A 22,294-nucleotide genomic window follows, 5' to 3' on the forward strand; every position below is an offset into this window, starting at 1 on the left:
TAAGGATTTATACTGATTTTTCCTGTCTGAATTTGTCGCACAGAAAGTTGCAGGCCAAATATGTGTGACATTTCTGCGACTTTAGCTTCTAGAGCATTTTTACAACATTATACATAGGTGCTGAATACATAAAAAGCGACTGTTCAGCGACAGACAAGTCGCATCGGCTGAAAGTAGGCCAGAATGTCAGTCCATGTTGGAGCAGGTTTAGATACAGTCTAAAGCATAGATCTCAAAGTCTGTGCACAGAATTTAGCAAGGGCCTCGCACCTTCTGATGCATCAGGTAGGTGCACTATAGCATAGCCTAACCCTCTGTACTTTGGTCTATATTGATGCGGGACATAGACAGCCAGCTGATGACCAATCCATTAGTGCAATGGATGGCTGGAAGCATTTGTCTTTGCCTTTGCAATACCACAGAAGCAATGCATGGTCAATGTACAGCAATGACACACCTGTGTGAACAGCCAGGAGACCCCCCCATGTTATGTTACATAGTTACATAGTTAGTACGGTCGAAAAAAGACATATGTCCATCAAGTTCAACCAGGGAATTAAGGGGTAGGGGTGTGGCGCGATATTGGGGAAGGGATGAGATTTTATATTTCTTCATAAGCATTAATCTTATTTTGTCAATTAGGAACATTCAGCACCCACCCGCTATCAAGGCAGCTGCCTATCATGTCATGCCCTACCTGCACAGGTGTGCTGGCTACTCAAATGATCCAATTAAGGAGGCCATTTAGTCAGCAGCAGCAGAAGTCCTGTGCCTGGACGCTCCAACAGCGGCCAGACACAAGCAGAAGCAGCAGAAGCAGCAGCAGCACCACCTTTTGTTTTTTGGCTGCAGCAGCAGCAGCAGCAGCAGCAAGGCCCACAGGGCTGGCTAGCTGGCTAGCCAGCAAGCAGGTAGCAATGAAAGTAGGAATCTTTCTTTTTAACCCTGTAAGGGGGTGGTGCACTGTACCCGAAGATACTGCCATATCGGGTCAATGCATAGGGCGACGGAAGCAAGCTTCGAAATCGGCCCCCGTTCTCAAAAATCCATTTAATATATGGTCCCCAGATAGGGGACGTATCAGATATTAAACTGATAAGAACAGATTTTTTACTTTTAGATATAATATTCTTAGACTAAAAGACCTTACGCAGTCCAGATTACACTTAGTCTGCTAAAAGCATATTCCACAGATGTAGATTCCAAAGACTTTTAGCCACTTTGTGACCTAATCTTTTTTTATCCAATAAATAGAAAACATACATCTCACTAAGAGCTAGGCGAACACAATCTTTAGAGGTAATAGTGTCTCTTTTAAAAAGAAGAATATTCCTCGTCTTCCATAGTGCAATTTTAATACAATTTATACTAATCCACAAAACCCGAGACTTCTCCACAGATAAAACATTATAAAATCCATATAAAATAACTTCATGATTTAAAAAATTAAGATCAGAAATGAATTTTAGTAAGGGTCCTATCAAATGCCATATCTCTTGGGCGTAAAAACAGTTCCAAAAAATGTGTAAAACTGTTTCCTCACTAGGACACCCCATTCTCGGGCACTTTGCACTACGACACAATCCTCTTCTGTGTTGGAATTCTCTGGTAGGCAAACATTGATGTGCTATCTGCCAGGCCAGATCTTTTAAGTCATTAGATAAGAATCCCATATTCACCATCCTCCAAACTCTTAGAGATTTCTCAGTGGAATAATTAGATATTAAGCAAATCTGTTCTATCTTCCTGATTTCAGGAACTAATTTTCGTGCATTACTACAAATTTCTTGACTAAAATTAGCAATGCCATAAATACGAATAATCTTTTCTAAAACCACATAGTGCGCTGGGGGAATAAATAAGATTGGGGACGTTAAAGGTAAGGTTATCCACTTTCTTTTTCTAAAAATGTGACCTGCAGCATATTTTAAAAAATAAGACCAATAACAGTTTCTTTGCAAGCCATTAAAACACATAGAAAAAAAGTGAATATATAAAAACCTTTTTAAATCAGGCACATCCTTACCCCCCAATTTCTTTGTCTTCATCATTACATCTCTTCTGAGTTTATCCATTTTAGACCCCCATAAAAAATGAAAGCAAATCTTGTTTAAAAACTTTAAGGTGCGTTCACTCGGTGGGAAAACCAAGCTTAAATATAGCATGATAGGTAGCAACAAAGCTTTCATTATCAGTACTTTTCCTTCTATTGTTAATTTCCTCATTTTCCAAAAACTTATTTTCTTTTGCACTTTCTCTTTGACGATGGACCAGCTTTCCTCTCCATTATTTTCATTGTCAAAGATGACACCCAAGATTTTGATTTTATCATATTGCACATTCACCTCCGTATTGCCCCAATTCCCTATTGCAAAGCAATCAGATTTATTTTTATTTAATTTGAAGCCAGAGCCCTCACAAAAAAATTCTGTCTGTCTGATAGCACGTTTCAGGGATGGTTCATCTGAACATAGAATATTAACATCATCCATGTATGCTATCGTCTTTACGCTCTGTCCTCCACTTCCAGGGATTGGCACTCCTCTAATGAGCTTATCTTTTCTCAAAACATTCAACAGAGGTTCTATTGCACATATGAAAAGAATGGGTGATAGGGGGCACCCCTGTTTCACCCCAGACTGTAAACATACCTCTTGGGATAAAAAACCGTTAATTAAAATACGACTAAAACAGTTTTTATATAAAAGTGCAATTTTTCCAACAATAAAATCAGGAAAATTCATTTTCTTTAAAACCAACCATAAAAAATCATGAGAAACACGGTCATAAGCCTTTTGAAAATCCAAGGATAAAATTGCCAATTTCTGATCACATTGTTTCTGATACCATAAAACATCTTTTACAAGGTTTAGATGATCACTTATTTTCCTTCCAGGTACTCCGCATACTTGGTCACTGTGTATAACCTTAGCAATTACCTGCTTGAGCCTATTTGCTAAAATTTTTGCTAAAACCTTATAGTCTGTATTTAGCAGGGTAATAGGCCTCCAATTTTCTAATTTAGAGATGTCTCCTTTTTTAAAAATCAGAGTAACAACACCATCTCTCCAGGACGCAGGTAAAATCTCAGATTTAAAAGCACAGTTAAAAATACCTAAAAGATCATCTTTTAAAATGGACCAAAAACACAGATAAAATTCAACTGGCAACCCATCCGAACCAGGTGTTTTACCATTTAAAAAACTCTTAAAAGTGCTTAAAAGTTCAGGTAAAAAGATTTCATCACAAAGGCCCTCTTGGTCAGTTTTGTCAAGTTTTGAATCCAAGGTATCTAAAACATCATTAGTAAAGGAAATATCAATATCTTTTTTATTAAAAAGCTCCTGATAAAATACTTGTGCTTCTCGCAACATCTCTTCATTAGTTATCTTCCCTTCTATTACAGATATCATTTCTTTCTTTCCCACCACCTTCTTAAAAAAGAATCTCGAACACTTTTCATCATTCTCCAGACATTGCACCTTGCTATTAAAAATCATTTCTTTTCCTTTTTGACTAATGGCATTTTTTATTTCATTCTTTGTCTGAGCAATAACATCATCCATCTCAAGCCCGGCTTGCTTTAGTTTATAATATGTTTGGATTTTAGTGTTTAACGTTTTAAACCATAACTTTTTCTCCTTAGCCTTTTGGATGCCCACACGGATAAAAAACTGTTTAGTCCACTTTTTAACATCCTCCCACCAATCCAAAATATTTTTATATTGGGATTGACGCAATCTCCATTTGTTATAAGTAGCAATAAAATCATTTTTTGTTTTCATGTCCTCTAATAAAGTAGTGTTGAGCTTCCAAACGCCTCTGCCTTTCTCTAGGCCAGGTAAAGTGACATGTGCATATAATAACTTATGATCAGAGAAAATATTCGATAAAAGAGAAACATCAACTAGATTAAAACTTTCCGATAAAAAAACAAAATCAATCCTGGATTTGCAGACATTATTTTCCCATGTGTAACCAGGGTCGTCTGGGTATTTTCTCCTCCAGACATCGGTAAAGTTAAAATCCTCAGTCATACTCTTAATCTGTTTCTCTGTTTTATCCACTCTGACATGCACACTTCCACTCTCACGATGATCACCACTCATACAACAATTAAAATCTCCAGCCATTAAAATAGGTGTTGAACCTGGGATAAAAGCCTGAATATCATTAATCAAGTCGGCTCTCTCATTTTTTTCAGGAGAAGCATAGATGTTAAAAAGCTTAATCTCCGAGCCATTGTACTTAATATTAACTAATAGCGCTCTACCAGGTATAATTTCTAAGAAGGACAAAACTTGTACATCTGAACCTCTAAACAAGATCCCAACACCTGAAGATCTGTTCAGATTGTCACCCGACCAGACCGATGGTCCCAAAGTCCAGCCACGACAAAGGTCCTCATAATTTGGACTATGTTCAATTCCACATTCTTGTAAAAAGAACAGAGAAGAGTCCAAGGTCTCTAAAAAACGAAACAAAGCAGCCCTTCTCGTAGGGCTCTTTAGACCTCTCACATTAAGAGAGGAGCACTTTAAGGAAGCTATTCGCTACTGGAGTTTGAGTCCGATATGAAACCCACAGGTGACTCCGGGCTTTCGAACTCTTTGATATTTTTTGGATCGGACGCTGATCTTATAGAAGGCCTCCATGCATGTTGACTGTCCTCACATTCGTCTGAGCTTTTTTTGACAGGCCGTTTGATGCCAAGTTGTGGCTCATCTCCGAGTTCCTTCTTCCGCTTGATCTCCTTCACACCAACCTCCATGGCTTCACTGCTCACTAGTGACCCTTCACCGCCAGAACCCTCCACAGAAGGTCTCCCCTCTGTCTCAGGCACAGCAGCAGAATGGTCCATAAGCTCTGCCACGACATCAGAAGTTACAGCCGGCTTTTCTGAAGGCGCCTCAGACCGCTGGGGTGCTTTCGCAGGTGGTACTTCAGCTTGCACTACACCCACTCTCCCCGCTACACGGTCAGCCCACGATCTAGCTACACTGGAACGGAGACTGCAATCTTTAAAGGCATGGCCTTCTTCACCACAAATGTTGCAGACGATTTTAGCACAGTCCTTAGAAACATGGCCTTCTTGATTGCACCGACCACAGCGAACTGTAGTGTCCGTGCAAACTTCCATAGTATGTCCGAATTTCTTACATTTCCTACAAAAAGTAGGCATCTCGGGATAAAACAAATAGCCCTTATCCCGACCGATAGAAAAGTTGGAGGGTGGATGACACAACCCTCCAATGCCAGTAGCATCCTCCTTCATTTTCACAAAAAACTTATGTTTCCCCGTCCATAGGTCTTCTGAATTCATCACCTTATGGGAATACTTAACAGAACTGCAGTATTTCCCCAAAAAGAGTTCAATATGGGACACAGTCACAAAGGGATTGTGCATACACACAACTAGAGGAATATCGCCTCCAGTATACAACACTGTGACCGTGATCCCATCAAGCTCAGCAAGGTCTTGATTGCTTTTCAGCTTCTCAAAAAGATTCTGGCATGCATAAGCAGAGTCCAGAGTTAGGATGAAGCTGCCCTTCCGAGGATCTCTGAGACAGACGATGTTCTCTTTCTTCACCCCAAGAAGCTTGTAGAGAGTTTCTTTCACAAAATAAGAAAGTTGGACGAGTTCTTGCTTGTCTTCATCAACATCAAAGCGAAAGGAAAAACGAATCCGCGTTTCACCGGATGTAAGGTAACGGATGCGAACACCCATCTTGTCGATCGCCTTTTCGGTTCCTCGTAGCAGCCCCCCTTGAAAAAGGTAGGACAAACTCCCAGGATCCTCCTGACCAGACACTTGATCTAGCCAAAAGGCCGAGAAGCGATAACCGTGAAAGGGGCGGGCCCAACAAGGTCCCCTTCATGGGCACTATCACTGCTTGCTGTCAGGGAGGCTGCCAGACAATTTTCCATGCACACTCTGGGCTGGGGGGCAGTCAACCACCAGTACACACAGCAGAACCTAAACCCATACCATTATTGCTAAGCAGCAAGACAGGGGCCCATTGCACTCCCACGGGGCCTTTTTAAATGCAATCCATAACCCGGATTTGCCAGGAACCCTTCTTACTCCTCCTACTTGCATGTGACACTGGGCTTAGGATCTGCATAGGAAACACACACACAAGCACACACCTACCTTTGTTGCCTGCAGATGCCTCCTTGGCTGTCCCCAAACGGTATCAAACCAACACCCACGGGAAGCTGTAAGCATAGAGGACATGCCTGCACCCCATTGGACTTACCTGTGTGGGTTAAATCCGGGTTATTTGACAACCTATGGCGGTGATGGTTCTGCTCAGGCAGAGCAGTGCTGATGCTCCTCATAAAGCTGTCGCTGCTGTGAAGGTTCTAGGTGACATCACAATCCCTATGGTTACATACACAACAAAGCTGGGTTGTTGTTGTTTACACTCTGCAAGGCCTGTGGAAGTGAGTGACATCATAGCACTGTAGTTCTGAGGGTTCTAGATGGATGCAACAATCTCCTGTTGCTTCTATGAAGGCCATAATAGACGACATCACCAAACAGCTCCATAGTCACATACACAGCAAAGGAGAGATGTTGTTTACACCTAGTGATGTCAGTGGTATTGAGTGACATCACAGCACAGTGCTAAGGCTCCTGGGCCTGGACACAGCAGCGGCTGCAATATCTCAACGGAGAATACGTTTATATATATGTGTGTGTGTGCGCGTATATATATATATATATATTTCTCCGCCGAAATCACTTTTAAACCCATTTCCACCTTTTTTTCCCTTCTCTTCCTCTTACTTTTTTTTCACGTTTTTTTTACGTTTTTCTCCTTTTCGCCTCTTTTCTGGGCGTATTATTCTTCTTTTTCTTCTTTTTTTTCGTCTAATGCATACCCCATCAGTGCAGCAATGCTTATTCAATACCGCCAGCAGATGGAGACACTGGGGGATAATTTTCTAAGGATTTATACTGATTTTTCCTGTCTGAATTTGTCGCACAGAAAGTTGCAGGCCAAATATGTGTGACATTTCTGCGACTTTAGCTTCTAGAGCATTTTTACAACATTATACATAGGTGCTGAATACATAAAAAGCGACTGTTCAGCGACAGACAAGTCGCATCGGCTGAAAGTAGGCCAGAATGTCAGTCCATGTTGGAGCAGGTTTAGATACAGTCTAAAGCATAGATCTCAAAGTCTGTGCACAGAATTTAGCAAGGGCCTCGCACCTTCTGATGCATCAGGTAGGTGCACTATAGCATAGCCTAACCCTCTGTACTTTGGTCTATATTGATGCGGGACATAGACAGCCAGCTGATGACCAATCCATTAGTGCAATGGATGGCTGGAAGCATTTGTCTTTGCCTTTGCAATACCACAGAAGCAATGCATGGTCAATGTACAGCAATGACACACCTGTGTGAACAGCCAGGAGACCCCCCCATGTTATGTTACATAGTTACATAGTTAGTACGGTCGAAAAAAGACATATGTCCATCAAGTTCAACCAGGGAATTAAGGGGTAGGGGTGTGGCGCGATATTGGGGAAGGGATGAGATTTTATATTTCTTCATAAGCATTAATCTTATTTTGTCAATTAGGAACATTCAGCACCCACCCGCTATCAAGGCAGCTGCCTATCATGTCATGCCCTACCTGCACAGGTGTGCTGGCTACTCAAATGATCCAATTAAGGAGGCCATTTAGTCAGCAGCAGCAGAAGTCCTGTGCCTGGACGCTCCAACAGCGGCCAGACACAAGCAGAAGCAGCAGAAGCAGCAGCAGCACCACCTTTTGTTTTTTGGCTGCAGCAGCAGCAGCAGCAGCAGCAGCAAGGCCCACAGGGCTGGCTAGCTGGCTAGCCAGCAAGCAGGTAGCAATGAAAGTAGGAATCTTTCTTTTTAACCCTGTAAGGGGGTGGTGCACTGTACCCGAAGATACTGCCATATCGGGTCAATGCATAGGGCGACGGAAGCAAGCTTCGAAATCGGCCCCCGTTCTCAAAAATCCATTTAATATATGGTCCCCAGATAGGGGACGTATCAGATATTAAACTGATAAGAACAGATACTACACTTGATCTTAGCCAAAAGGCCGAGAAGCGATAACCGTGAAAGGGGCGGGCCCAACAAGGTCCCCTTCATGGGCACTATCACTGCTTGCTGTCAGGGAGGCTGCCAGACAATTTTCCATGCACACTCTGGGCTGGGGGGCAGTCAACCACCAGTACACACAGCAGAACCTAAACCCATACCATTATTGCTAAGCAGCAAGACAGGGGCCCATTGCACTCCCACGGGGCCTTTTTAAATGCAATCCATAACCCGGATTTGCCAGGAACCCTTCTTACTCCTCCTACTTGCATGTGACACTGGGCTTAGGATCTGCATAGGAAACACACACACAAGCACACACCTACCTTTGTTGCCTGCAGATGCCTCCTTGGCTGTCCCCAAACGGTATCAAACCAACACCCACGGGAAGCTGTAAGCATAGAGGACATGCCTGCACCCCATTGGACTTACCTGTGTGGGTTAAATCCGGGTTATTTGACAACCTATGGCGGTGATGGTTCTGCTCAGGCAGAGCAGTGCTGATGCTCCTCATAAAGCTGTCGCTGCTGTGAAGGTTCTAGGTGACATCACAATCCCTATGGTTACATACACAACAAAGCTGGGTTGTTGTTGTTTACACTCTGCAAGGCCTGTGGAAGTGAGTGACATCATAGCACTGTAGTTCTGAGGGTTGTAGATGGATGCAACAATCTCCTGTTGCTTCTATGAAGGCCATAATAGACGACATCACCAAACAGCTCCATAGTCACATACACAGCAAAGGAGAGATGTTGTTTACACCTAGTGATGTCAGTGGTATTGAGTGACATCACAGCACAGTGCTAAGGCTCCTGGGCCTGGACACAGCAGCGGCTGCAATATCTCAACGGAGAATACGTTTATATATATGTGTGTGTGTGCGCGTATATATATATATATATATATATATATATATATATATATATATATATATTTCTCCGCCGAAATCACTTTTAAACCCATTTCCACCTTTTTTTCCCTTCTCTTCCTCTTACTTTTTTTTCACGTTTTTTTACGTTTTTCTCCTTTTCGCCTCTTTTCTGGGCGTATTATTCTTCTTTTTCTTCTTTTTTTTCGTCTAATGCATACCCCATCAGTGCAGCAATGCTTATTCAATACCGCCAGCAGATGGAGACACTGGGGGATAATTTTCTAAGGATTTATACTGATTTTTCCTGTCTGAATTTGTCGCACAGAAAGTTACAGGCCAAATATGTGTGACATTTCTGCGACTTTAGCTTCTAGAGCATTTTTACAACATTATACATAGGTGCTGAATACATAAAAAGCGACTGTTCAGCGACAGACAAGTCGCATCGGCTGAAAGTAGGCCAGAATGTCAGTCCATGTTGGAGCAGGTTTAGATACAGTCTAAAGCATAGATCTCAAAGTCTGTGCACAGAATTTAGCAAGGGCCTCGCACCTTCTGATGCATCAGGTAGGTGCACTATAGCATAGCCTAACCCTCTGTACTTTGGTCTATATTGATGCGGGACATAGACAGCCAGCTGATGACCAATCCATTAGTGCAATGGATGGCTGGAAGCATTTGTCTTTGCCTTTGCAATACCACAGAAGCAATGCATGGTCAATGTACAGCAATGACACACCTGTGTGAACAGCCAGGAGACCCCCCCATGTTATGTTACATAGTTACATAGTTAGTACGGTCGAAAAAAGACATATGTCCATCAAGTTCAACCAGGGAATTAAGGGGTAGGGGTGTGGCGCGATATTGGGGAAGGGATGAGATTTTATATTTCTTCATAAGCATTAATCTTATTTTGTCAATTAGGAACATTCAGCACCCACCCGCTATCAAGGCAGCTGCCTATCATGTCATGCCCTACCTGCACAGGTGTGCTGGCTACTCAAATGATCCAATTAAGGAGGCCATTTAGTCAGCAGCAGCAGAAGTCCTGTGCCTGGACGCTCCAACAGCGGCCAGACACAAGCAGAAGCAGCAGAAGCAGCAGCAGCACCACCTTTTGTTTTTTGGCTGCAGCAGCAGCAGCAGCAGCAGCAAGGCCCACAGGGCTGGCTAGCTGGCTAGCCAGCAAGCAGGTAGCAATGAAAGTAGGAATCTTTCTTTTTAACCCTGTAAGGGGGTGGTGCACTGTACCCGAAGATACTGCCATATCGGGTCAATGCATAGGGCGACGGAAGCAAGCTTCGAAATCGGCCCCCGTTCTCAAAAATCCATTTAATATATGGTCCCCAGATAGGGGACGTATCAGATATTAAACTGATAAGAACAGATAAGGTTTCAACAAAATTTTATTGAATAAATAAGAAACCATACAGAATTTAAAATGCAAAATAATAAAAGGTTCACAAAAGTTTTAAAATACAAATAATAAAACCAGTTATAAAAGGAGAAAAAATAAAAATGGCAGGATAAAACATTATACAAATGTCATAAAAACTGATTATATTGTTATTTCGTTCCATAGAGGCAGACACCACATGGATGCTGCCTCGCTGGCCCCCAACTGTTTCTTGTCTCTTAGGTAATAGATGTACATCTCACTCAGGGCCAGCTTTATACAGTTTTTAACATCAATAAAATCATGTTTAAAAAGTAAGATGTTCCTAACTTTCCAGATGGCATTTTTAAAACAATTAATAATCATCCAGCAGATCATCTGCTGTTTAAAATTGGGGCAGTTAAAAAGACCGTAAAAGACACATTCGTGATTAAAATCTTTTAGGCCGCAGGCCCACTTCAAAAGTGGGCCTACCTTCCTCCAAAGCTCCCGTGCAAAAGGGCAGTTCCAAAATATGTGCAGCACCGTTTCGTCCACTCCGCAGCCATCTCTCGGGCACTTGGCTCTCGCCACCAGTCCTCGCCTGTGCTGGAACTCACGAGTAGGGAGGCACTGGTGGACGATTGCCCAGGCAAGATCCCTGTGTACATTCGCCAGAAACTTCCCGTACACGTTCCGCCATACCTTTTTGGATCTTGCCTGTGTGAAATTGGACACTGCCAGGGTAACCTCACTCCGCCTGAGGACCTTTGATACCTTTCTCTGGTCCCCCAGTATGTCAGGCTCCAAATCTTGGAGACCTAGGAGCCTGACTGTCTTTTCCAACACCACATAATGTTTTGGGGGACACAGAAGCACCGGAGCGTTCAGAGGGATGCGCAACCATCTTTTAAAAACCATGCCCGCAGCGTACCTTAAAAAGCAGCTAAAAATGCCATCGGATTTAATAATTTTAAAACAGAAACAGAAATACTTTATGTAAAAGAAAGTAAAAAGGTTAGGAACATCTTTCCCGCCATTATCTTTACTTTTGTACATAAAATCACGCTTTAATTTCTCCATTTTTGAACCCCATAAAAAAGTAAAAACAATTCTAGTTACTTTTTTAATGTATAAAATAGATGGAGGAAATACCATGGCAATGTATAGCATAATAGGGAGTAAAACCATCTTTATTATTAAAATCTTCCCCTCCATGGTAAGGTTTCTAAGATTCCACATTAAAATCTTCTTCTCCATCTTAGCTATAGCTGAATCCCAGTTAGGGCTCCCATCATTGACCTGGTTAAAAACAATACCTAAAACTTTAATTTGATCCTGTTGCATTGTGACTCCTGGGGTGATGGATGAATCCCAGGAGCCAATATAAAAACAGTCACATTTATCTGTGTTTAGCTTAAAACCAGAGACCTCGCAGAAATAGCTGGTGTTCCTCAATGCCCCCCTCATGGATGGAGAGTCCGGGCACAGTATGGTGACATCATCCATGTACCCCAACACCTTTAGATGGGTCCCTCCTCCACCAGGTATCGGTACGCCTCTTACTACCCGGTCTTTTCTGAGGAGGGCCATCAGTGGTTCGATTGCGCAAATAAAAAGGAGTGGGGACAGGGGGCAGCCCTGTTTGACACCTGATAAAAGAGGAACACCGCTGGTTAAAAAGCCATTAACAGAGACTTGACTAAAACAGGATCGGTATAAAAGCATGATTCGGCTTAAAATCGTTTCAGGCACTGCCATCTTTTTAAGAACTAAAAACAGGTATTCATGGGAGACCCTATCAAAGGCTTTTTCAAAGTCTAAGGATAAAATTGCTACAGTTTGATTTCTATCCTTAAAATACCATAAAACATCTCTTAAAATATTTAGGGATTCAGCTATAGACCTTCCAGGTACCCCACAAACCTGATTTGGGTGAATTAATTTATGAATAAAAGGTTTAAAACGGACAGCTAATAACTTGGCTAAAACTTTATAATCGACATTTAAAAGTGTGATGGGGCGCCAATTTTTTAGCATATCCTTTTCACCCTTTTTAAAAAGTAATGATACAATCCCCCTCCTCCAGGAAGGGGGAAGTTCATTAACAATAAAAGTTTCTTTATACAATAAAACCATATCATCCTTTAAAATATCCCAAAAAGCTAAATAAAATTCGATGGGTAAACCATCTTCCCCAGGGGCCTTCCCACTAGAAAAACTTTTAAAAACAAATAAAAGTTCATCTAAGTTAAGATCACGGGATAAAACCTCCTGGTCTAAAACATCTAGCTTAAAATCAAGGGAATTAAGAACATGTTCTAAAAAGGATGGATTAAGATCTTTCTTATTAAAAAGAAGCTGGTAGAAGTTAAAAACTGCATCTAACATGCCTTTTGGAGTGGATTCACCCTCAAGGTTTTGGATGATATCCCTCCTATTCATCACTTTTTTAAAAAAGAAACGGGAACATTTCTCGCCCTCCTCCAGGTGCTGCACATGTGAGTTAAAAATGATTTGTTTCCCTTTCTTTTCTATGGCATGTTTTATTTCAGTTTTAAGGTTTAAAATATCATTTTCTACATCCATACCAGCTTCTTTCAATTTAAAAAGTACATTTAAACGCATGTTAAGAACATAAAACCACTGTTTTTCCATTTTTGCCTTCTTCTTACCTGCTTTGATAAAAAAAAATCTGATTTTAGATTTGGTGCCCTCCCACCAGTGCAGCATAGGCTCGTGGGGTTTTCTTTGTGATTGCCAGCACTGGTAGGTCCGCACAAACTCCTCTTTTATCTCAGGGTCCTCTAGGAGTGTGGTGTTTAATCTCCAGAGGCCCCTTTTTGCTTTTTGCTCCCCCTCTAGCTCCAGGACCACCAAGAGGAGCTTATGATCAGAGAAGATATTCTGCTCGAGCGTGCATTTCAGGGGTTTAAAAGCTCTAGAGGAAAAAATAAAATCGATTCTGGAGCTCACTCTTCCATTGGACCATGTGGCGCCCGGGTCCTCCGGCAAGAGATCCTTCCAGCAATCTTTCAAGTTAAAATCATCAATAAAATTTTTAAGCAGGTAAGAAGTGCGGTCTTTACGATTAATATCCCCACCCTGCCGGTGTTCCCCATCACGTATGCAGTTAAAATCACCTCCCACCAGCAGGGGGGAAGACCCAACACAAAACAGTGGTAAAATTTCAAATAGTTCTGCCCGCTCCTGTTTATCAGGAGGGGCATACACATTTAAAACACGAATTAAAAGTCCATTAAAATATAGATGAATTAAAAGAGCTCTGCCAGGCACAATCTCAGTTACTGTATGAATAGAAAAGGACTGGCCTCGGCAGAGCAGCCCAACACCCACAGAACGACAGTCATTTGCACCGGACCATATGGATGGGCCCAGCTTCCAGTCTTCTTTTAAGTCTTTATAGTCCATTTTACTAGGGATTCCACATTCTTGTAGCAGGCAAAGGTCAAAGTCACATGTCTCTAGATAAGAAAATAAAGCAGCCCTGCGATCAGGGCTCTTTAAGGACCTCACATTGAGTGAGGCAATTTTTACAGGGATAGGCATAGTTTATGGAGAGTCCGTGCTTGGAGAATCAAAGTCAATAATAAGCTGCGTACCGTCATCCCCCGCCTGCGGGGTCATCAGCTCCTTAATGTTCTGAGGGTCGGAGCTTGAGATCGATGATGCCCCGACCCTGAGCTCGCTCTCGTCCGAACTACGGCACGCCGCTTTCCTTTGAATGTCTTCCTCTTCTTCTTCTCTTTGTCTTTTAAATGTCATACTGCTGTCCATATCCTCTGTGTTGCTCTCACTCGATGTAATCTCTGGCCCCCGGCTGATGGATCTGCGTCTTCTTTCATCTTTTGACGACTGGAACTGCTGCACAGGGGCCTGTGAGGCCTCTTTTCCGGAACCTTTGCCGCTACCTTGGGAAGTTTTCATCGCTTGTTCCCCAGCAAGCGTTGCTGAGGACTGTTGCTCCAACTTCCCCATCGATCGACGATGGCCAGTTTTACCCACCGGGTCCACTGCTGGCGGGGCAGCAAACCCTGGTTTGGCGCCACTTGTCTTCTTGGCCCTGTCCTGTATAGGCGGAGTAACAGGACCGGGCTCAGACCTGGCCACCTGGCTCCCCTTCCGGCGGGCTTTCACCGGGGCCTCTTCGTCCGGAGCAGGGCGACCCTGGGCCAAGCCAGTACCTGGCTTATGCTGCAATTTTGGGTCCACCTCTGCCCCCACCGAGGCCCGTCGGCTGCCACCCGCCACAGGTGAGCCCCCTTCAGAAGTTTCGGCGGGCTCTTGAGCCAGGTAGGAAGTCGATCGACGTCTTTCAATTTCCCGGGCAGTAAACTCGATCACCCGCCCGGGCTTCGTGGAATCCCCATGGCCTCCCCCTAGCACTACCACCGGTGGGCCCCCCGATGGAGCACCAGAGGTCTTGGGCCTGGACCCATCAGTACCTGCCTTCTGGGGTTTGGGCATCTTAAAAAAGGACGTCTTTTGTCCTGTCCCCTCTTTGGGTGGGCCCAGCCTTGACCCACCCATCGTAGTTTTTGCTTTATGGGGACAGGAATTAAAATCATGATTTTCCTCTCCGCAGAGGTTACACCTTATCGTATGGCTACATCTTGAGGCTATGTGACCTTCTTGGCCACACCTATTGCAGCGAATCACACGCTCCGCGCCGCAGGTCTCCTGGGTGTGGCCAAACCTCAAGCAATTTCGGCAATACATAGGCATTTGAGGATAGAACAGGAAGCCCCGAACTCTCCCGATGGCAAAATTTGGGGGCGGATGGCAAAGACCCCCAATACCACCGGGATCCTTACGGAGCTTGACCCAGAACTTCCTCTTGCCGTTCCAGAACCGCACGGAGTTCAATATTTTGTTTGCGAATCGCACCTCTTCGCAGTATCGCCGAAGAAAAGTGGCTATATCCTCCGTGGTCACATGAGGGCTGTGCATAGCCACCACCAACGGTATATGTTCCTCACCATAGAGGAACTGGAACGAAAGACCGTCGAGTCGATCGTCCCTCTGGTCCGCACCAGACAAGGTTGCATAGATGTTATCGCAACACGCCGTGGCCGTGAAGGTGACGGTATACAGGCCACGGCTTTCCTGGTCATTTAGACACAGGATGTCCTCCCTATTGAGGCGGAAGTAGTCAAGAAGAATCACCTCCGCAATGAAGCGGAGGTTCTTCAACTGACGATGGCTCTCCGACACCTCTATGCGGATGGTATTTCGCATCGACATTTCCCCAGAGGGGAAAGCCCAGGAGAACGGCATCTTCCACACCCAGGGACTAAGCCCCTTCCCCAATAGCAGCAGGGGCTCGGAATCCCGCTATAAAAGCGGAACCCTTACCCAAGGCAGAGGTCGGGGGTACCCTAGGTGCTTCCGAAGCTACAGGTAACGCTCAACGTACCGAAAATGCCTTCTGAGACACAAGGTCCCAGAGACAGGGGGATCGCAACCCGTTGTCTGTGGACTAAGCCCGCTCCCCAATAGCAGCAAGGGGGTGAAGTCCCTCCGTAAGGTGAGACAATCCCCCAAGGCCGAGAAGCGGGGTACCACAGACACCTTCCGACCAGACCAAATGCAGATACTACACTTGATCTTAGCCAAAAGGCCGAGAAGCGATAACCGTGAAAGGGGCGGGCCCAACAAGGTCCCCTTCATGGGCACTATCACTGCTTGCTGTCAGGGAGGCTGCCAGACAATTTTCCATGCACACTCTGGGCTGGGGGGCAGTCAACCACCAGTACACACAGCAGAACCTAAACCCATACCATTATTGCTAAGCAGCAAGACAGGGGCCCATTGCACTCCCACGGGGCCTTTTTAAATGCAATCCATAACCCGGATTTGCCAGGAACCCTTCTTACTCCTCCTACTTGCATGTGACACTGGGCTTAGGATCTGCATAGGAAACACACACACAAGCACACACCTACCTTTGTTGCCTGCAGATGCCTCCTTGGCTGTCCCCAAACGGTATCAAACCAACACCCACGGGAAGCTGTAAGCATAGAGGACATGCCTGCACCCCATTGGACTTACCTGTGTGGGTTAAATCCGGGTTATTTGACAACCTATGGCGGTGATGGTTCTGCTCAGGCAGAGCAGTGCTGATGCTCCTCATAAAGCTGTCGCTGCTGTGAAGGTTCTAGGTGACATCACAATCCCTATGGTTACATACACAACAAAGCTGGGTTGTTGTTGTTTACACTCTGCAAGGCCTGTGGAAGTGAGTGACATCATAGCACTGTAGTTCTGAGGGTTCTAGATGGATGCAACAATCTCCTGTTGCTTCTATGAAGGCCATAATAGACGACATCACCAAACAGCTCCATAGTCACATACACAGCAAAGGAGAGATGTTGTTTACACCTAGTGATGTCAGTGGTATTGAGTGACATCACAGCACAGTGCTAAGGCTCCTGGGCCTGGACACAGCAGCGGCTGCAATATCTCAACGGAGAATACGTTTATATATATGTGTGTGTGTGCGCGTATATATATATATATATATATATATATATATATATATATATTTCTCCGCCGAAATCACTTTTAAACCCATTTCCACCTTTTTTTCCCTTCTCTTCCTCTTACTTTTTTTTCACGTTTTTTTACGTTTTTCTCCTTTTCGCCTCTTTTCTGGGCGTATTATTCTTCTTTTTCTTCTTTTTTTTCGTCTAATGCATACCCCATCAGTGCAGCAATGCTTATTCAATACCGCCAGCAGATGGAGACACTGGGGGATAATTTTCTAAGGATTTATACTGATTTTTCCTGTCTGAATTTGTCGCACAGAAAGTTGCAGGCCTAATATGTGTGACATTTCTGCGACTTTAGCTTCTAGAGCATTTTTACAACATTATACATAGGTGCTGAATACATAAAAAGCGACTGTTCAGCGACAGACAAGTCGCATCGGCTGAAAGTAGGCCAGAATGTCAGTCCATGTTGGAGCAGGTTTAGATACAGTCTAAAGCATAGATCTCAAAGTCTGTGCACAGAATTTAGCAAGGGCCTCGCACCTTCTGATGCATCAGGTAGGTGCACTATAGCATAGCCTAACCCTCTGTACTTTGGTCTATATTGATGCGGGACATAGACAGCCAGCTGATGACCAATCCATTAGTGCAATGGATGGCTGGAAGCATTTGTCTTTGCCTTTGCAATACCACAGAAGCAATGCATGGTCAATGTACAGCAATGACACACCTGTGTGAACAGCCAGGAGACCCCCCCATGTTATGTTACATAGTTACATAGTTAGTACGGTCGAAAAAAGACATATGTCCATCAAGTTCAACCAGGGAATTAAGGGGTAGGGGTGTGGCGCGATATTGGGGAAGGGATGAGATTTTATATTTCTTCATAAGCATTAATCTTATTTTGTCAATTAGGAACATTCAGCACCCACCCGCTATCAAGGCAGCTGCCTATCATGTCATGCCCTACCTGCACAGGTGTGCTGGCTACTCAAATGATCCAATTAAGGAGGCCATTTAGTCAGCAGCAGCAGAAGTCCTGTGCCTGGACGCTCCAACAGCGGCCAGACACAAGCAGAAGCAGCAGAAGCAGCAGCAGCACCACCTTTTGTTTTTTGGCTGCAGCAGCAGCAGCAGCAAGGCCCACAGGGCTGGCTAGCTGGCTAGCCAGCAAGCAGGTAGCAATGAAAGTAGGAATCTTTCTTTTTAACCCTGTAAGGGGGTGGTGCACTGTACCCGAAGATACTGCCATATCGGGTCAATGCATAGGGCGACGGAAGCAAGCTTCGAAATCGGCCCCCGTTCTCAAAAATCCATTTAATATATGGTCCCCAGATAGGGGACGTATCAGATATTAAACTGATAAGAACAGATACTACACTTGATCTTAGCCAAAAGGCCGAGAAGCGATAACCGTGAAAGGGGCGGGCCCAACAAGGTCCCCTTCATGGGCACTATCACTGCTTGCTGTCAGGGAGGCTGCCAGACAATTTTCCATGCACACTCTGGGCTGGGGGGCAGTCAACCACCAGTACACACAGCAGAACCTAAACCCATACCATTATTGCTAAGCAGCAAGACAGGGGCCCATTGCACTCCCACGGGGCCTTTTTAAATGCAATCCATAACCCGGATTTGCCAGGAACCCTTCTTACTCCTCCTACTTGCATGTGACACTGGGCTTAGGATCTGCATAGGAAACACACACACAAGCACACACCTACCTTTGTTGCCTGCAGATGCCTCCTTGGCTGTCCCCAAACGGTATCAAACCAACACCCACGGGAAGCTGTAAGCATAGAGGACATGCCTGCACCCCATTGGACTTACCTGTGTGGGTTAAATCCGGGTTATTTGACAACCTATGGCGGTGATGGTTCTGCTCAGGCAGAGCAGTGCTGATGCTCCTCATAAAGCTGTCGCTGCTGTGAAGGTTCTAGGTGACATCACAATCCCTATGGTTACATACACAACAAAGCTGGGTTGTTGTTGTTTACACTCTGCAAGGCCTGTGGAAGTGAGTGACATCATAGCACTGTAGTTCTGAGGGTTCTAGATGGATGCAACAATCTCCTGTTGCTTCTATGAAGGCCATAATAGACGACATCACCAAACAGCTCCATAGTCACATACACAGCAAAGGAGAGATGTTGTTTACACCTAGTGATGTCAGTGGTATTGAGTGACATCACAGCACAGTGCTAAGGCTCCTGGGCCTGGACACAGCAGCGGCTGCAATATCTCAACGGAGAATACGTTTATATATATGTGTGTGTGTGCGCGTATATATATATATATATATATATATATATATATATATATATATATTTCTCCGCCGAAATCACTTTTAAACCCATTTCCACCTTTTTTTCCCTTCTCTTCCTCTTACTTTTTTTTCACGTTTTTTTACGTTTTTCTCCTTTTCGCCTCTTTTCTGGGCGTATTATTCTTCTTTTTCTTCTTTTTTTTCGTCTAATGCATACCCCATCAGTGCAGCAATGCTTATTCAATACCGCCAGCAGATGAAGACACTGGGGGATAATTTTCTAAGGATTTATACTGATTTTTCCTGTCTGAATTTGTCGCACAGAAAGTTGCAGGCCAAATATGTGTGACATTTCTGCGACTTTAGCTTCTAGAGCATTTTTACAACATTATACATAGGTGCTGAATACATAAAAAGCGACTGTTCAGCGACAGACAAGTCGCATCGGCTGAAAGTAGGCCAGAATGTCAGTCCATGTTGGAGCAGGTTTAGATACAGACTAAAGCATAGATCTCAAAGTCTGTGCACAGAATTTAGCAAGGGCCTCGCACCTTCTGATGCATCAGGTAGGTGCACTATAGCATAGCCTAACCCTCTGTACTTTGGTCTATATTGATGCGGGACATAGACAGCCAGCTGATGACCAATCCATTAGTGCAATGGATGGCTGGAAGCATTTGTCTTTGCCTTTGCAATACCACAGAAGCAATGCATGGTCAATGTACAGCAATGACACACCTGTGTGAACAGCCAGGAGACCCCCCATGTTATGTTACATAGTTACATAGTTAGTACGGTCGAAAAAAGACATATGTCCATCAAGTTCAACCAGGGAATTAAGGGGTAGGGGTGTGGCGCGATATTGGGGAAGGGATGAGATTTTATATTTCTTCATAAGCATTAATCTTATTTTGTCAATTAGGAACATTCAGCACCCACCCGCTATCAAGGCAGCTGCCTATCATGTCATGCCCTACCTGCACAGGTGTGCTGGCTACTCAAATGATCCAATTAAGGAGGCCATTTAGTCAGCAGCAGCAGAAGTCCTGTGCCTGGACGCTCCAACAGCGGCCAGACACAAGCAGAAGCAGCAGAAGCAGCAGCAGCACCACCTTTTGTTTTTTGGCTGCAGCAGCAGCAGCAGCAAGGCCCACAGGGCTGGCTAGCTGGCTAGCCAGCAAGCAGGTAGCAATGAAAGTAGGAATCTTTCTTTTTAACCCTGTAGGGGGGTGGTGCACTGTACCCGAAGATACTGCCATATCGGGTCAATGCATAGGGCGACGGAAGCAAGCTTCGAAATCGGCCCCCGTTCTCAAAAATCCATTTAATATATGGTCCCCAGATAGGGGACGTATCAGATATTAAACTGATAAGAACAGATACTACACTTGATCTTAGCCAAAAGGCCGAGAAGCGATAACCGTGAAAGGGGCGGGCCCAACAAGGTCCCCTTCATGGGCACTATCACTGCTTGCTGTCAGGGAGGCTGCCAGACAATTTTCCATGCACACTCTGGGCTGGGGGGCAGTCAACCACCAGTACACACAGCAGAACCTAAACCCATACCATTATTGCTAAGCAGCAAGACAGGGGCCCATTGCACTCCCACGGGGCCTTTTTAAATGCAATCCATAACCCGGATTTGCCAGGAACCCTTCTTACTCCTCCTACTTGCATGTGACACTGGGCTTAGGATCTGCATAGGAAACACACACACAAGCACACACCTACCTTTGTTGCCTGCAGATGCCTCCTTGGCTGTCCCCAAACGGTATCAAACCAACACCCACGGGAAGCTGTAAGCATAGAGGACATGCCTGCACCCCATTGGACTTACCTGTGTGGGTTAAATCCGGGTTATTTGACAACCTATGGCGGTGATGGTTCTGCTCAGGCAGAGCAGTGCTGATGCTCCTCATAAAGCTGTCGCTGCTGTGAAGGTTCTAGGTGACATCACAATCCCTATGGTTACATACACAACAAAGCTGGGTTGTTGTTGTTTACACTCTGCAAGGCCTGTGGAAGTGAGTGACATCATAGCACTGTAGTTCTGAGGGTTCTAGATGGATGCAACAATCTCCTGTTGCTTCTATGAAGGCCATAATAGACGACATCACCAAACAGCTCCATAGTCACATACACAGCAAAGGAGAGATGTTGTTTACACCTAGTGATGTCAGTGGTATTGAGTGACATCACAGCACAGTGCTAAGGCTCCTGGGCCTGGACACAGCAGCGGCTGCAATATCTCAACGGAGAATACGTTTATATATATGTGTGTGTGTGCGCGTATATATATATATATATATATATATATATATATATATATATATATATTTCTCCGCCGAAATCACTTTTAAACCCATTTCCACCTTTTTTTCCCTTCTCTTCCTCTTACTTTTTTTTCACGTTTTTTTACGTTTTTCTCCTTTTCGCCTCTTTTCTGGGCGTATTATTCTTCTTTTTCTTCTTTTTTTTCGTCTAATGCATACCCCATCAGTGCAGCAATGCTTATTCAATACCGCCAGCAGATGGAGACACTGGGGGATAATTTTCTAAGGATTTATACTGATTTTTCCTGTCTGAATTTGTCGCACAGAAAGTTGCAGGCCAAATATGTGTGACATTTCTGCGACTTTAGCTTCTAGAGCATTTTTACAACATTATACATAGGTGCTGAATACATAAAAAGCGACTGTTCAGCGACAGACAAGTCGCATCGGCTGAAAGTAGGCCAGAATGTCAGTCCATGTTGGAGCAGGTTTAGATACAGTCTAAAGCATAGATCTCAAAGTCTGTGCACAGAATTTAGCAAGGGCCTCGCACCTTCTGATGCATCAGGTAGGTGCACTATAGCATAGCCTAACCCTCTGTACTTTGGTCTATATTGATGCGGGACATAGACAGCCAGCTGATGACCAATCCATTAGTGCAATGGATGGCTGGAAGCATTTGTCTTTGCCTTTGCAATACCACAGAAGCAATGCATGGTCAATGTACAGCAATGACACACCTGTGTGAACAGCCAGGAGACCCCCCCATGTTATGTTACATAGTTACATAGTTAGTACGGTCGAAAAAAGACATATGTCCATCAAGTTCAACCAGGGAATTAAGGGGTAGGGGTGTGGCGCGATATTGGGGAAGGGATGAGATTTTATATTTCTTCATAAGCATTAAT

General features: G+C 44.3%; 4 non-coding genes and 2 pseudogenes across 4 annotated transcripts; all 6 read right to left on the bottom strand.

The window, feature by feature from the left end:
- Positions 1–953: 953 nt before the first annotated feature.
- LOC130336210 (U2 spliceosomal RNA) lies at positions 954–1,129 on the bottom strand (annotated as a pseudogene).
- Positions 1,130–7,911: 6,782 nt separating this feature from the next.
- On the bottom strand, positions 7,912–8,102 carry LOC130336187 (U2 spliceosomal RNA). The gene has a single exon (XR_008877659.1). It is a non-coding gene; the product is annotated as a U2 spliceosomal RNA (small nuclear RNA).
- A 2,093-nt stretch (positions 8,103–10,195) lies between these two features.
- LOC130336209 (U2 spliceosomal RNA) lies at positions 10,196–10,381 on the bottom strand. Its single transcript, XR_008877679.1, has one exon. It is a non-coding gene; the product is annotated as a U2 spliceosomal RNA (small nuclear RNA).
- A 5,389-nt stretch (positions 10,382–15,770) lies between these two features.
- LOC130336215 (U2 spliceosomal RNA) lies at positions 15,771–15,988 on the bottom strand (annotated as a pseudogene).
- Positions 15,989–18,067: 2,079 nt separating this feature from the next.
- Positions 18,068–18,258, bottom strand: LOC130336188 (U2 spliceosomal RNA). Its single transcript, XR_008877660.1, has one exon. It is a non-coding gene; the product is annotated as a U2 spliceosomal RNA (small nuclear RNA).
- Positions 18,259–20,340: 2,082 nt separating this feature from the next.
- LOC130336199 (U2 spliceosomal RNA) lies at positions 20,341–20,531 on the bottom strand. Its single transcript, XR_008877670.1, has one exon. It is a non-coding gene; the product is annotated as a U2 spliceosomal RNA (small nuclear RNA).
- Positions 20,532–22,294: the final 1,763 nt, after the last annotated feature.

The sequence above is a fragment of the Hyla sarda genome, unplaced genomic scaffold, assembly GCF_029499605.1.
Source record: "Hyla sarda isolate aHylSar1 unplaced genomic scaffold, aHylSar1.hap1 scaffold_471, whole genome shotgun sequence".
Lineage (NCBI taxonomy): Eukaryota > Metazoa > Chordata > Amphibia > Anura > Hylidae > Hyla > Hyla sarda.